The following is a 13,550-nucleotide window of genomic DNA, read 5'->3' on the forward strand; positions in this document are numbered from 1 at the left end:
ACGCATCCACCCCCACCGCCACCACCAAACCACCAACACCCTGCGTCTATCTCACTCCCCCCCCTCTCTCTCTCTCTCGCTCCTTCAGCCGTGCCTCGCCTCCGGCGTCGGAACTCTTTCCCACCCCCCCCCCCGATTTGAAAAATGCGAGGCATGAACACCCAAAAATGAGGGGTCATGTCAGAGCCACTCTGAGCTGCCTCCTCTGCTGAAACGAACAAAAAAATGTCTCGCCAGCTCAGGATGATTCTTTACACCCCCTACCAGAACCCTCTCCAACAGCCCCCGTTGTCGGGATCATCATCCCTAACTTTCGAGGTGGCGGTGGTGGTGGTGGGGGGGGGGGGGGTCTGTGCTGGGACCTGTGACCTCGGTTCCCCGGTTTCTTGAAGTCGCCTCGGACCCGACTAATACATCGCTGCACCTGGTCACCCCACGCGCGCTGGAAACCCAAAGCGACTTGAAACAGCAGCGGCGGCGGCGGCGGCGGCGAGATTCATTAGCGGGAGAGACGCGAACGCGGGGGCCTCTTCTGACACAGGAGCCGGAATATCGCGACATTTCTCCCGACAAGTGGACGGGTATGAATAAAAGGCGAATGAAAAAAAATGCGTCAGCAATTTTTCGTTAAAATGTTGTAGCGTGACGTTCAAATTTCATTTTTGTTTAAGACGCGAGAAGAATATATATTGTTTTAAGTAAGAAAAAATATCACTCTACAACGGTCGTGAAACTCAAGAAAGCAACCTTCATTATATGTCAAGAAATATTACTGTCAACCGTAAAACAAATAAGGCGCAGTTTGGTAATAATAATAATAACGTAATAATTCAAAGCATGGAGTTTGAGCGGTACAGATGCGTTTAGAATATCCGCCCCACCGCTCCACCTCCCACCGCACCACACTTTCTCCGCCCTCCCACCGCGCCACACTCCCACCACACCACACCGCCACCACACCACACTCTCACCGCACCACACTCCCACCACACTCCCACCACACTCCCACCACACCACACTCCCACCACACTCCCACCAGACCACACTCCCTCCACACCACACTCCCACCACACCACACTCCCACCACACCACACTCCCACCACACTCCCACCACACCACACTCCCACCACACCACACTCCCTCCACACTCTCACCACACCACACTCCCACCACACCACACTCCCACCACACTCCCACCACACCACACTCCCACCACACCACACAGCCACCACACCACACTCCCACCACACCACACTCCCACCACACCACACTCCCACCACACTCCCACCACACCACACTCCCTCCACACCACACTTCCATCACACCACACTCCCACCACACCACACTCCCACCACACTCCCTCCACACCACACTCCCTCCACACCACACTCCCACCACACGCCCACCACACCACACTCCCACCACACTCCCACCACACCACACTCCCTCCACACCACACTCCCACCACACCACACTCCCACCACACTCCCTCCACACCACACTCCCTCCACACCACACTCCCATCACACCACACTCCCACCACACCACACTTCCACCACCACACTCCCACCAGACCACACTCCCTCCACACCACACTCCCACCACACCACACTCCCACCACACCACACTCCCACCACACCACACTCCCACCACACCACACTCCCACCACACTCCCACCACACCACACAGCCACCACACCACACTCCCACCACACCACACTCCCACCACACCACACTCCCACCACACTCCCTCCACACCACACTCCCACCACACCACACTCCCACCACACCACACTCCCACCACGCCACACTCCCTCCACACCACACTTTCACCACACCACACTCCCACCACACCACACTCCCACCACACCACCCTCCCACCGCTCTCCCACCAAACCACACTCCCACCACACCACACTCCCTCCACACCACACTCCCACCGCTCTCCCACCAAACCACACTTCCACCACACCACCCTCCCTCCACACCACACTCCCACCACACCACACTCCCACCACACCACACTCCCACCACACCACACTCCCACCCCTCTCCCACCACCCCACACTCCCACCACACCACACTCCCTCCACACCACACTCCCACCGCTCTCCCACCAAACCACACTCCCACCACACCACACTCCCTCCACACCACACTCCCACCACACTACACTCCCACCACACCACACTCCCACCACACCACACTCCCACCCCTCTCCCACCACACCATACTCCCACCACCCAACACTGCCACCACCCCACACTCCCACCACACCGCACTCCCTCCACACCACACTCCCACCACACCACACATGTACTCACACACACAAATAGACAAAGACAAAAATCCCTGTAGGGCAAGTCCGGCACGGCACACGAGGGGTGGATAGCCAGCACCACGCCCGGCCGCCTTTGTTTCCCCAGTGCTGACATTTCACACACCGCACCAGGTACTCATTTGATTCTGAGTCGACCTAGGGGAGGCCTAGGACCGGTTTAGTTTATCGTCACCGGTGTTGGCCGTGAGCGGGAATCGAACTCGGGTCGCCGGGTTCGTAGCGTAACCGCTACACCACCGCTCCCCGCAGAATGCCGGGGACGCACACAGACATCCAGGCACACGTGTCCACACGCGCACACACGCACACACTCACGTGTTCGCATAGAGACCCATGCAAAGCCACACGCAATCGATATAGGGGGCAAGTGCTGTTAGCGAGCACCTATGAAGGCCGGAACGGTACACGAGGGGGTGGGTGACCAGCGCCACGCCCGACCGCCTTTGTCTCCCGAGTGGCGATGCTTACACACCGCACAAGGTACCGATTTGAGGCTGAGTCGACCTAGAGGAGGCCCAGGCCCGGTTCAGATAATCGTGACTGGGTGTTGGCCGTGAGCTGCACCACCGCTCCCCACGCGCTCACACACAAAGACAAAGATGCCCCCCCCCCTGAAGTCAAATCACCTGCTCGGAGGTGGCAGGCGTCTGCAAGCAACATTACAAGGAAGGTAATTTTGTGTTCGTTCCGAATTCCGTAAAAAGGAAATATAAGAAAACGACTCCTCAGTGCAAGCGCGTGGAGAACACGAGGCGGGTGTCGAGTCCGGTGCCTCTGCAGGTGACTGCTGTAACCACGCACGCAGACACACTCAGACAAAGACACCCCCGTTATAGCCTTCAAGACATTTGGGTCAAGTGCAATTGACGAGCCCCTATTAGGGCTGACACGGTACACGAGGGGGCGGTGGAGGTGGGGGGGGGAGGGGGCTGCACCACCGCCTTTGTCTCCCCGGTGGCCATGTTTACACAGGTACTCATTTGAGGCTGAGTCGACCTAGGGAAGGCCCAGGACCGGTTAAGATAATCGTCAATGGTGTTGGCCGTGAGCGGGAATCGAACCCGGGTCGCCGGGTTAATAGCGCAGCGTAGCGCTGACCGCTACACCACCGCTCCCCACTATACACACGCGCACACATATGCACAAACACACGCACACACATGAACAAACACACACATACACGCACGGACGCAGATCCTTCCCGCCCCCTCCCCCTGTATCCCGACCTGCCCAGCCACCTCCCCCCGGGATCGCTGTCTCTCTAAGCTGCGTAACCATCACGTCGCTAAGACCATAAACTAGCTAAACCGAGCGCCACTAAGCCGCCGCTTTTCTTAAATTGTGTCGCCCCGTGCCCCTAAATCTCATCCCCTTCCAGCCCCCCACCCCACACCACCCCACCCACCTCACCCACCCCTCCCTCTCCCACACCCATCCCACCCCGCCATAGCCGCTCGGCACAATCGCAATCGCTTTGTGATTGCGATTCGCTCCGTGGGCGTGGGGACTTGGAGCCGCGGCTGCGTGTGGTCGGCGCAACTTGCGATATGAACAGCGGGGGGAACTCGAGTTCGATTCCCAGGCCCCCCCCCCCAGCGAACGTCTTCTCGGCCCTCCTCGCCCCCCCCTCCTCCTCCTCCTCCCCCTCCTCGCCGCCGATTCAGCGGCGATCGGCACTGACCAGCGTGGTGAAGTATGTCCGAGCAAACCCTCGTGACCGACACGGTGCGAGGAAGCCTTCGTTCGGCAGTGGATTGACAACATTGTTGCGTTGTTTTATTATTAGACGCTATCATGAGTCGTCGTCGTCATCATCGTCACCGTTCTCGCACGTACGCGCGCGATGGACGAATACACACACACGTGTGTGTCCACTCCACATACGCGTGTTCGTGTCTACAGCTGCGAGGTGTCCAGGAGATGGCAGTTACAGCAATGGACTATTAAATCCATCTGTGTGGAACTCGCACGCGTGCTGGGTTTTATCCGGGCACATTCTAAACGCTCGCCAAATGGAATTGGGTCACACGTCCAATTTCAGCAGGACGCTCCTGCAAACGGCATTGAGATTCGGTGAGATAAATAAAGGGCATTATTGTTGTTGTTGTTATTTGGTGCACGCGTGGACACCAGTAGCGGACCATCCTACCAACTCAAGCCAATGAATTAATCAAAAAGAATATCCTTTCTGCCAATGAAACAGGAATTGTGTTAAGATTTCCAAACACCAATCAAGATACCTTTTGCAAGGTATCACGTCTGCATTACTTGTGGCAGAACATTGAAACACACACGCTCTAATAATAATAATGATAATGTCTTATTAACACCTCCTGTTTCGTTGCCAGAAAGGGTGAACCCTGCTCTTATGGTGTCATCATTTTGATACTTGGCCACGAACAAAAAAGGTCCCAGAGATAATCAAACCGATGAAATAGCTCATTAAATAGCCGGGGGACAGTGCGGTCCACGGTCTCGCGTCTAACCTTACCAGCTCCCCATCTCCTGCGGAGTGGTCAATTCATCACACGGGCTCGGATATGGATGGATGTTTTGTTTCAAGGAAGGGGTTCGGACGAATGCAGCCTGCAATGATGTGAGATGTGGGGTGCACGTACCAATCGCCACATGAGAATCTCCACACCCCACCACCCCACTCGCCAAGTGTGACCACGCGGACATCTCTCAGTGCCCGTTGTGACCGCGACCCCGATGATTCCCCCCCCCAGGCGAACGGGAGAGGCCTCCATCAGCGGGAGGGGAGCTATTGGGTGTGCAGGCGGTGCAGCTGCGTTGCGGCAGCGGGGTTTGGGGGGGGAGCGATTCGTCCGAAAGTGTGGGGCATCTGTAGATCGGTCCTTGCTGTCTCATCATAATACACACGTTAATTAAGTAGATGCGTACAATTATAAGCGACGGTTAGTATCGAAGCGTGGTTGGAATGGGGATCTGGTGCAAATAATTACCCCCCCCCCCCCCACCATCACAAACACCGTATCCATCCGACCCTCTCCCTCTCCTACTTTGGCTGTAGCCTCGTCGCAGTTGCACCGCCTGCACACTCCTTGATAACGACCCCATTGACGAAGGCTTCTCTCGTTACCATCGCGTCAACCCCCCCGCGCGGCAACCCCCCCCCCCTGAAACCCCGATGCGCGCTTTGCAACAAACAACCACTAAGACAATCGCGAAATAAAAAAAGAGCATTTTAGCTCATCGGATTCCTCCAGCGCGGAATGCAAATTCTGATTCAGAACGACGACGGCGACGACGACGACTCTGACTCTCGATCTCACCGTGGCTCACCGCCGCCGCGTTATACCGGCCTCGAGCCTGGCCGCTCACCTTGCTATCGTGATGGTGGTGATGGTGGTGGTGGTGATGGTGGTGGTGGCTCTCACGCCAAGCGCAAAGGGGGGTAGCGGCTCTTGCCAAAGCAGCCCAAGCCACCCCCCCCTCGACCGCGGCCGCCTCCTCTCTTTGTGCAGCAGCGCCACCCAGAGAGCGCGTCGCGACGGGCAATACGGAGGCAGCAACATCACCAGCGAGGGCTAGCAGCAGGTAGTTGAACGACGTAGGCAGTTGCGTTCGCGACCATATTATATAAATCGTCCATAACCACAAATTTGGCTGTCCGCCTGATGACGCCGGTTGTAATTACCGGCGAAACGTCGTACTCAGGATTGTACATGTTGTGGATTTGCTCTCCCAACACACCGGTTAGTGCTGTGCTCGTGACGAATTGGCCACGTTCTGTTTACGTGGCAAATCTTTACTCATTGGCTGTGTCGGGTGGTGGCTGGTCTAACGACACATTTATATACTGGATTTGAAGTTTTCGTGACTGCAAGGATCCATACTCTTTGGTTCTTTCGGTAAAGTCACGTAGATGAAAAATAATAATAATAATAAATATATAATGAAAATAAGTGAAGCTTGCGTTACCTCCGAAACGCAAGCTTCCGTCATCAGGTGGAACATGCAAACTCCAAATATACAGGCATGGGGAGTGCGGGTTTGGCTTAAACCCACGACTTCCTGCATACCAGGCGAGTTAGTTAACATCTCGCCACCGTGGCGCCCCATAAATAAACTTCACAAAAGTAATTTCCCAAAAGTTACCTTTTCTGTTATCATGCAGATTTAATGACAGAGGAAAGTTTTTTTTTAATGTATCTTATATCACGTATGCTTTTATACCAGTAACGACGCTTACATGACCAGGCCTATCTTAGCCTGTGATTTGTATACAGAGATGGGCATTTTAAGTAAGCCTAACAGTACCGTAAGTATGGATGATAGAAATTTGTCGCCCTTTGCCAAGACGCTCATGAAGGTCTTCACATGCCATGCCCATTGTGGTCGTTGTTTGACTACACGTCACCACGTGGGTCGGTGCCCGTTCGTGAAGAGACGGGAGCCAAAAAACGGTTGAGATATCAATCTGTGATTTGAAGCTTTCGTGACTGCAGGAATCCGTACTCTTTGGTTCTTTCGGTAAAGTCACCACGTAGGTAGAAAAATAATAGATCACGACGTTTCGATCGCAATACAAGCAATCGTCATCAGGTGGGACAACCACAGCAAGAAAATCTGCTGAAAAAAACATTTCAGAAGTTTTTTTCTTGCTGTGGTTGTCCCACCTGATGACGATTGCTTGCGTTGCGATCGAAACGTCGTGATCTATTATTTTTCTACCCACGTGACTTTACCGAAATAACTCAAAGGTTCAGATATCATTCGCCACTGACGTTAGCCGTGGTGAGGAATCGAATTCAAGTTCCATGGTCTATAATATAGTGCACTAGAAATTGTTGTGCCCCTCCGCACGAAGCCTATTGTTATACGTTGTCTAACATGTAGCGTTATTATGTATCATTATATTAAACATATAATCGGACTGGTTTCAATGTCGTGAGTCTCATCGGCTGCGTGTGAGTCAGGCAACCCAAATTACAAGCGGAGCCATTTTTTTGTTTCTGACTTCGGTAATAAACTAAACAACAAAAACAACCCTCAATTATTTCAAAATCCGCCCAATGCAACGTGGTGTGACCACGAGACGATGCTGGGCTTCCCCTTAACGAATAACTTCGCGAAGATTCGGGCGTTTTGAAAGATCCGCAGCTTTGCAGACGCCCCCACCGCCACCACCACCACCACCACCATGGAGGGCTCGGTGACTCCGTTGCTCCGTATCAGGAGAGGGCATCGCTTGGCTCGCTCACGGGGTCGAGGCGATGCACCGCATCCACCCCTGGTGCTCGTCAGCAGCCGGTGAGGACGCAAAGAGGCGGCCGAGACTGCGGCGGCGGTGGCGACAATTTATTTTTTTATTTAGGGGAATTAGAGGCCGACCGCGGCGAGATTGATTGAAGCTCCCCATTGTAGCGTTTGGACAAGTTTAATATCGCGCCCATCACCATCGTGAAAACACTGCCCCCCCTCCTCCTCTCTCTCCCCCGCCACGACCTCAATCCCCTACACCCCCCACACCCACTCTACCCACCACTTCCCACCCATCACCCTCACCACTCACAATCCTACACTCACCATCCCCCCACCCATCACCCTCACCACCCACGACCCTACAACCACCATCTTCACCACCCATCACCCTCACCACCCACACTCCTACACCCACCATCCCCCCACCCATCACCCTCACCACCCTCAATCCTACACACACCATCCCCCCACCCATCACCCTAACCACCCACAATCCTACACACACCATCCCCCCACCCATCACCTAACCACCCACAATCCTACACACACCATCCCCCCACCCATCACCCTAACCACCCACAATCCTACACACACCATCCCCCCACCCATCACCCTCACCACCCACAATCCTACACCCACCATCCCCCCACCCATCACCCTCACCACCCACGATCCTACACCCACCATCCCCCCACCCATCACCCTCACCACCCACAATCCTACACACACCATCCTCTCACCCATCACCCTCACCACCCACGATCCTACACCCACCATCCCCCCACCCATCACCCTCACCACCCACAATCCTACACACACCATCCTCTCACCCATCACCCTCACCACCCACGATCCTACACCCACCATCCCCCCACCCATCACCCTCACCACCCACAATCCTACACACACCATCCTCACCACCCACGATCCTACACTCACCATCCCCCCACCCACGATCCTACACCCACCATCCCCCCACCCATCACCCTCACCACCCACAATCCTACACACACCATCCTCACCACCCACGATCCTACACTCACCATCCCCCCACCCACGATCCTACACCCACCATCCCCCCACCCATCACCCTCACCACCCACGATCCTACACACACCATCCTCACCACCCACAATCCTACACCCACCATCCCCCCACCCATCACCCTCACCACCCACGATCCTACACCCACCATCCTCACCTCACCGCCATAGTTTAAATAAATATGTGTAACCCTTCACGAATCCACTCCTCCACGTGGAGGTTGTTTGGCCACAACTTCAGCAATGCTCACTCGATACGCATTGCTGGTGAAGGGCACGGAGGGAACCCAAGGAACTCTTCCGATGTCAATCTCCGAACGATGGCAGCCGTTGCCAGGGTTTATAACTCGGGTGGCGGGGTTCGCAGCCCCCTAACCACTTCTCCACCGCTCCTCCTCGACCTTTTTCCGCCTCACCCGCTCACTCCCCGGCTTGTAGAGGGCACTTGCACTCGGCTGGGTGCTGGGAGTTTTATCCCCCCGCCCCCCCCCCCCGAGTTCTCCCTCTCGCCTCCCTCCCTCCTTCTCACCTCCCTCGCCTCTAGCCTCCCTCCGTCCCCCTCCCCCTTGCCTACCTCCCTCTCGCCTCCCCCCCTCCCTCTCGCCTCCCCCCCTCCCTCTCGCCTCCCTCCCTCTCGCCTCCCACCATCGCCCTCCCCCTTGCCTACCTCCCTCTCGCCTCCCCCCCTCCCTCTCGCCTCCCCCCCTCCCTCTCGCCTCCCTCCCTCTCGCCTTCCACCATCGCCCTCCCCCTTGCCTACCTGCCTCTCGCCTCCCCCTCTCCCTCTCGCCTCCCTCCCTCTCGCCTCCCACCATCGCCCTCCCCCTTGCCTACCTCCCTCTCGCCTCCCCCCCTCCCTCTCGCCTCCCCCCCTCCCTCTCGCCTCCCCCCCTCCCTCTCGCCTCCCTCCCTCTCGCCTCCCCCCCTCCCTCTCGCCTCCCTCCCTCTCGCCTCCCCCCCTCCCTCTCGCCTCCCCCCCTCCCTCTCTCGCCTCCCCCCCTCCCTCTCGCCTCCCCCCCTCCCTCTCGCCTCCCCCCCTCCCTCTCGCGTCCCTCCCTCTCGCCTCCCCCCCTCCCTCTCGCCTCCCCCCCTCCCTCTCGCCTCCCCCCCCTCCCTCTTGCCTCCCCCCCTCCCTCTCGCGTCCCTCCCTCTCGCCTCCCCCCCTCCCTCTCGCCTCCCCCCCTCCCTCTCGCGTCCCTCCCTCTCGCCTCCCCCCCTCCCTCTCGCCTCCCCCCCTCCCTCTCGCCTCCCCCCCTCCCTCTTGCCTCCCCCCCTCCCTCTCGCCTCCCCCCCTCCCTCTCGCCTCCCCCCCCTCCCTCTCGCCTCCCCCCCTCCCTCTCGCGTCCCTCCCTCTCGCCTCCCCCCCTCCCTCTCGCCTCCCCCCCTCCCTCTCGCCTCCCCCCCCTCCCTCTCGCCTCCCCCCCTCCCTCTCGCGTCCCTCCCTCTCGCCTCCCCCCCTCCCTCTCGCCTCCCTCCCTCTCGCCTCCCACCATCGCCCTCCCCTCACCGCTCCACCTCCCCTCCCCCCCCGTGTCGCGCTGTTCTCATCACGAGCGGTCGTGGCGAGGAGGCAAGAATGTCGCGCGCATCGCGCTGAAGGGGGCCTCTTTCTCGAGTCCGACGACTCTTGACGCCACCCTCGACGCGACGATAAATTCCCAAGCTTCTGAAAAACAAAACACACGGAGAAAAAAATGCGCGTTTTCGAATTTCACGCTTCAACAAACAAACAAAGATAGCAAGGCCTGTTCAGGCGAGATGTTAACTCCATCGACTGGTGTGCGGGAGGTCGTGGGTTCGATCCCGACCCACACGTGGTCGCGTGAATTTTTCTCTGGGTCATTCCTTTTGTGTGCTTTTTTTACCCTTCATCACATTTAGAAACACGCGTTTAGAGTGTTTGGCTGCTATACATGTTTCCACGCGATGAGAAGTCACTTCGTTGAGCCATCATTTTTGTCCAAGTCGCTTTCGAAAGAGATCTATAGAGCTCACCTGGTTAAAATAGAATTAAAGTAAGTTTAGTTTTAGTTGAGAATATTTTTTGACTCCAAAAAGTCAAGACAAGACCTTTTCAATTGTTTCGAGGCGGTCTTTTTTTATAATGGCTGTGTCACGATGCCCGTTGTTTATAGGCGATGTCCACGTGACGTTGACAGGCAGTCCTGGATGACTTTTCGCATTGTCCACTATTCGAATGTTGAGCATCCCCCGGCCACTACGAAGCATCTCGGATTATTTGCCGGAATCTTCTTTGAGCGTTGCTACAACGAGGAGGTGAAGCGATTGGTGTGCCGGGGACATTTCGCTGAGACGCACGAGTTCGATTCCCGGACACGGCTAACGTCAGTCAACGTAAGTGCTGAGTCTGCCTACCTGTTACCCTTTATCAACCAGAAATGACCAGCATGGAGGAGTATGGTCAAACAACCCCCCATAGTTCATTATACGCGTGTATTATCCAACAGTCCGTCTCTCTCTTCGTACAATGAAATAACTTGTGGTTTAGTCAGTTATTTTAAAGGCCTTCTTGACCAATCCACAACAGCAGGAATTATTTCATAAGCAAAGGAAGAAAAAACACCAGGAGTGGATTAATTTTTTTGAGAGTCTCATCAGCAGCTTCAGGTCCTCATATATGTCTGGGGTTGTACGCCGTTTGACGTCCTCTGGTCTAACACCGTTTGAGACGAGGCTCAAAAGAAAGCTGTCTCTGGTGTGGACCAATCAGTTTCAAAGACAATGCATATATTATCAGAGTATGTTTTTTGTTTGCATTCTGACCACAAGCATTGTGGTTAATGCAGACACGATTCCTTGTTAAAGGTTTCAGTTTGGTGTTTAAAACCCTGTTTTGTTGCCAGAAAAAAGGGTAAAAACCTATAATCATGTGCATATTTGTTCGATGTCGATTTACATTCTTGATTGGAAAATAAAATATATCATTATTATTAGGCAGGACAAATCGTGTGCTTGAGTACACGCTCCGTTGCCTCTCAACTCTGGCCATCGAGGAGTAGTGGCTGCACGTTGAGTGATGCTGTGGACGGGTTAGATGGGTCGAGGATCGGTTTTGCACCGCGCAGGAAAATTGCGCGCACACCGATGTTACGAATCGACTCGTGTTCATCGACGGGCACGTCTGATCGATACACTCGAGTATAATTGTACGAAACATTTAAGGACGTTCTCGCTTACATCGAAACAATCGTCGCTGTGTCCTCGTGTTGTGCGGCTGCGTCCGGGTATTTGTTTAGTCTAAGCGAAGGCGGTAATGTGTGTCCTTCCATCATTATCTTCACCCCCCCCCCCCTCCGCTCGTAGCCATGAGCTCCGTTGGCTACTCTCTGTCTGCTGAGATAGTGCGATTTCTTAACTCGACCTTCGCGACTGATCATCAGCCACGGCCTCTCAGCAGTGTGAGTGACGGAGCATGCTGATTTTTGGTGTTTAGCACAGCGAGTCGTCCGTTCATGGAGTGCGGCGTTGGCGCAGTGACTGTGGCACTGCGCCATAAACTTCATCACCCGAGTTCGATCCCCAGCCTTCGCTCAGGTCGTGGGTGAGAGACATCTGATCGATAATCGAGGCCTTTCCCCCCCCCTCCTCCTCCTCCCCCGCGCCGTCATCAACCCCGCCGCACTGACCAGCGTGGTGAAGTATGATCAAACAAAGCCCCCACGACCAAGGCGGCTCGGTGGGTGGAGGCCTTCATCCAGCAGTGGAGTGACCAAGGGCTCTAAGTGGGGGTGGAGGGGGGGGGGTGCGTGCGCGTGAGTCGAAGGCTACGTAACAAATGAAAGGGGGGAATTGTTTTTTGTAATTGAAAGGGAAGGAAGATCTCGACTTCTCAGCCGCTCGACCTCCTTAAGGCGAAAGGATTTCCTTGCGTTTTGTCTTTTTGCCGTGAGCTTAGGTTCACTGTGCGTGTCCACTGAAGCAGCAACGATTGAACAATGAACACACGTGCGTGTGTGCGTGTGTGCGTTCACCTTCAAACACGGCGGTCGGTGAACTGGCGTGGAACCCGAGGCCCCCTGGTGAAGCACGCAGCGTCTGCGTGTGTACGGCAGCCTCAGAGCCTCAGAGCTCACGCCTTGCACGGTTCGGCACGGGAATCGTGGCGAAGTGGCTGCTGTTCCTCATCAACATCATCACCATCGCCATGACGATCAGCATCATCTCCAGCATCATCATCAACACCATTTCCATCATCATCATTACCATCATCATCAGCAGCAGAACCATCATGACCATCATCATAGTCATCAACATCAGCATTACCATTACCATCATCACCACCATCATCACCATCATAATCACCACCATCATCGTAATCAGTATCACCATCATCATCACCATCATCACTAGTACCATCATAATTACCACCACCACCATCACCATCATCACCACCACCATCATCACCATCATCATCACAATCACCACCATCATCAATCTTGGCAATGTTGTGCGTGGAATGGAGTGCAGCCGAGAGGCTGACCAGCGAGGAGAAGGAGCGATTGAATCACTTCGTGCGCAGGTGCCGGACTATTGCATCGCAGGATCGTGAGCGCTGGCGGGGACTTGCCGAGGCCTTTCAATCAATCAAGTGTGTATTTCTATAGCACTATTTCGTGCAAAGGATGCCATTCAAAGTTCTGTACATATATATAAAAAAAACATTGTTAATAAACTAAATCACAAGAATAATAAAGTAAATTCCATATTCAACAAAATTGCATTTCAATCAATTACTATCGAAGGCATATGAACGAAATTGACACCTTGTCTAGCAGTGGATTGAGCATGGCTGCTGCTGCTGATGGCGATAAGTAATTACTACGTAGGGGGGGAGCGGCGGTGCAGCAGTTAGCGCAGCGCCCTGTGAACCTGACCTCCCGAAATCGATTATCGGCCCAATAACCAAGATCGGTAGTG

The sequence above is a fragment of the Lethenteron reissneri genome, chromosome 21 (assembly GCF_015708825.2).
Source record: "Lethenteron reissneri isolate LAM-NWPU_2019-01 chromosome 21, ASM1570882v1, whole genome shotgun sequence".
Taxonomy (NCBI): Eukaryota; Metazoa; Chordata; class Hyperoartia; order Petromyzontiformes; family Petromyzontidae; genus Lethenteron; species Lethenteron reissneri.